We start from the raw sequence: 4,294 nt of genomic DNA on the forward strand, positions 1-4,294 counted from the left end.
TCTGTTCTGATAAAGTTGACCATGACATACTGCATTCATTCTTTTTCCGTCGATAAAGCCAATTGTTTATAGCGACTCCTTATCCATTCTGCATCACTGAGTTCTGCTTCCTGTATAATTCTTAAAGAAGGAATTTCGACCTCGGTTGGAATGGCAACTTCAGTATCGTAGACCAGCATGTAGGGAGTTGCTCCGGTCGAACTGTGGTACGATATCCCAATAAGGCAAATGGTAATTTATCGTGCCATTGCTTGTGGTTGTCTACCATTTTCCTCAGAATTTTCTTGATGTTTTTGTTGGTGGCTTCCACGCCTCCATTCATTTGAGGTCTGTATGCTGTGGAATTCTTATGCTTGAGTTTGAAGGTTTCATACATAGCTTTCATTAAATCGCTGTTGAGGTTGGCGGCATTGTCGGTAATGATGGATTCTGGTACCCCGAATCGGTAGACAATACGATCCCTGACAAAATCTGCACGACTTTCTTGGTTATAGCCTTATAAGATGCATCCTCAACCCATTTTGTGAAGTAGTCTATGGCCACTAAAATGAACCTGCGCCCGTTAAAAGCGGCAGGCTCGATCGGACCGATGCCATCCATTCCCCAAGTGGCGAAAGTCCAAGGTGCACTTGTTGCAGTGAGTTCATTTGGTGGTACCCGTATCATATCGTCATGTACCTGACACTGGTGACACTTTTGGACATACCTGATGCAGTCTGTTTCCATAGTCATCCAAAAGTATCCTACTCTTAATATCTTCTTGGCTAGGACAGAACCATTCATGTGCGTCCCGCAAGTTCCAGCGTGTATTTCCTCGAGCAGTTTGGAAGCTTCTTTGGCGTCAACACACCGTGATAACCCTAGGTCTGGAGTCCTTCTATATAGAATTCCTTCACTTTGGAAGAAATGATTGGACAATCTCTAGAGCGTGTGTTTCTGAGTATGATTTGCATGTTCCGAATATTCTCCTTTTGCCAAGTATTCCTTGATATCATTGTACCATGGATTCTCATTTGTTTCTTCTTCAACATGAGCGTAATAAGCTGGCTGATTATGGATTCTTACTGGAATATGATCGATGAAATTCTTGTCCGGGTGTATTATAGAGGACAAAGTGGATAATGCATCTGCGAACTCATTCTGGATTCTCGGAAGATGTTTGAATTCTATCTTTGTGAATCTTTTCATCAACTCTTGTACGTGATACAAATATGGCAATATTTTGGTATTCTTGGTAGCCCACTCTTATAGAACCTGATGTACCAGAAGATCTGAATCACCAATTACCAAACTCCTGTATATTCATTACGATGGCCAAATTGAGCCCTATGATGCAAGCCTCATATTCTGCCATATTGTTGGTGCACGGAAACCTGAGTTTCCCGGATATCGGATAATGTTGACCTGTCTCTAACACCAAAACTACTCCAATACCCACTCCTTTGAAATTTGCAGCTCCATTGAAGAACATTCTCCAACCGTCGTAGGCTTCGGTAATATCTTCTCTACAAACGACACTTCTTCATTGCGAAAATACGTTTTTAATGGATCGTATTCCCCTCCCAAAGGATTTTCTACGAGATCTGCTAAAGCCTGTCCCTTGACTGCCTTCTGAGTAACATAGACGATATCAAACTCACTCAACAATATCTGCCATTTTGCTAGTTTCCCTGTAGGCATTGGTTTATAAAAGATGTATTTCAGGGGATCCATCCTTGATATGAGATATGTAGTGTAGGCATAGAAGTAGTGCCTCAATTTCTGAGCCATCCACGTTAGAGCACAACAAGTGCGTTCCAGTAGAGAATACCGTGCTTCGTAGGGTGTGAACTTCTTACTCAAGTAATATATGGCCTATTCTTTTCTTCCCGTCTCGTCATGTTGTCTCTGAGCATGTGATTTTTTCCCTATACGAAATACTCCTATAAAATCCCAAGAAAATAGAATTTTCTGGTAATTATTTGCCATTTTAGGAATTTTTGTTGAATTTTATTTAATTGTTTGCATTTTTGTGCATGTTTAAGTTTTAATGATGAACAAATACCAAAAATACCATGCATTGCATTTTAGGCTTTATTTTACCATTTTTAGGATTAATTAGTGATTTCTTGTTTTATAAAAATTGCAAATTACAAAAAATAGCCCATTTTTACATTTTTTACCTTTAAATCTTTAAGCTATTGTTTTTTCTCTTTTAAATTGGGAATAAGTAGATTTTTGTAATTAGTTTAATTCCACATTTTAGATTAATTTAGGATTTTTCTTTAATTTAAAAAAAAAAGAAGAAAAGAAAAGGAAATAGGGAAAAGAATTGAAAAAGGGGTTTTTATTTTGAAATTGGGCTAAATTCATACCCCAATCTGGCCCAAATCCATTTCCAAATCCGCCTCTTAGCCCAGGCCCAAATAATAGTCCACCCGGTCCAACCCCTCTACTGACCAAACAACCCCGTTGCCCCCCCCCCTTTTGATCCCAACCGTTGATCATCTTAGATCTAACAGTTGAGAACTGATCAGTCGTTGGGTATGAGACTGTCTGAACAGACCCCCTACCCCCCAAAAGACCCCTCACTTCATCTCTCTCACTCTCTCTCTCTCTTACCCCTCACCGGCTCTGCAGTGGACCACCCGCCGGAAATCGCCCATGGCAGCGCCGGTGGTCCAAACACCGCCAGATTAGCATCATAAGATCCCCTCACCCTCCTCTTTCCGAATCCATAACCCATGACCTTCGAATCCTTCCCAAACGGCTCGAAATTTAGATCTGAAAATCAAACCACCCACCGGAAATTGCCTCACGACGGTTCCGGCGTTCCAAATAACTCCAAATCAACACCCCAAATTCCCCATAACCTCCTCATTCCAAATCTCCAACTTGCTTTCCTCAAATCCTTGCCGATTTGTTCGAATCTTAGATCGAAATTAGGCCCGAAAAAAAAACCTAACTGTCCCAAATCGCCCCAAATTAACACCCTATAATCCTTGCCCCCATCTGAACGCCAAACCACCCTTACCCCCCTCAAATTAGCCCCAATCTGGTCGAATTTTAAATCTCAGATTCTAAAAAAAACCCTAAATTTTTCCTTCTTTTTCTCTTGATCGGTGTTTGGTCAAATGAACCAAAATATCCATTAGTCGACGGTTCTTGTTAAGAACAGTCGATTAATGGTGATTAAAGTTCATTAATTCCTAATGAAGTTTGGCCGAGTTCAGGATAGAATCCAATGTTAGGTAATTTCTTTTTTCTGTTTATTTTTACCTTGTCTTAATTGTTTTGTTTTTATGTTATTTGTTTCTTTTAGCTGCATATTTTAGGATTTTTATTTTTAGATTTCTTCTTTCCTTTATTTTGCAACTGTTTAGTTTAATTATTTGTTCTTGTTTAGTAAATCGATTGAGGCATGTTTGAGTTTTATTAGGCAATTGCATGAGTTAGATTAATTAGGTGTAACTGTTCTTCCATGTTAGTTTCAATTTGGTTTAAGTTTTTTTTAGTCTTTGTGATTCTGTTTAATTACAGACACAATAGGTGTTAGAATTCAGTATTTGTTAGGATTAATTAGTTAAATGTCTCCGTTTTTCTGATTAATTGTAGCCACTTTATCTTTTTAGACACTTTTGACTCAAATCCCCAATCCTTTTTAGGCTTTTCCTTGTTTGTCATAATTTAAAACCGATAAAAACTTTAGGGACTTAATTGAACCAAAAAGTTTAGGTAAAGATGAAATAGGCAGGATTTTAAAGGGTAAAATTGGGATTTTACATTGAGGGATAAATCAGAATGTTCTAAGAATATCACAGCTGTCCTTATCCTTATCAAATGCTGATTTTGGATAAGGAAAAAGGACAATACAACTGTAAAAAAAATGTGTTGTATTAGGTCAGAATATTCCCTTTTGATGCTTTGTTTGTGCACTCTATAAAAGGGAAACATTCCCTCACTCAGACACACACACACAATTGACAATCATTAGCATATTATAAGCATCATTCTCTGCAAAAAGGTTCCCTTTCCAGATTTAGAAAACCTTAGATTTCCAAAAACTTTCCTCTTTTGATTCACAAGCTGAAAAATGGATTGAAATAGAGCTTTTCTGGCATTATTTACTTGGGATTTCTGGTTTTCAAGTTTTTGGTTTGGTTTTAAAACTCTGGGATTCACTGGTTTGCTTGAAGCGGTGCTGGTTACTGTTGCTGTTTTCTACTTCTGAAATTCTTCCAGCAGTCTTCTCTTATTTTAGCTGTTATTCTTTTGCTGTTTAAGGTACTGGTTCAAACCCCTATGTAACTGTTGT

Source organism: Nicotiana attenuata, unplaced genomic scaffold (genome assembly GCF_001879085.1).
Source record: "Nicotiana attenuata strain UT unplaced genomic scaffold, NIATTr2, whole genome shotgun sequence".
NCBI lineage: Eukaryota > Viridiplantae > Streptophyta > Magnoliopsida > Solanales > Solanaceae > Nicotiana > Nicotiana attenuata.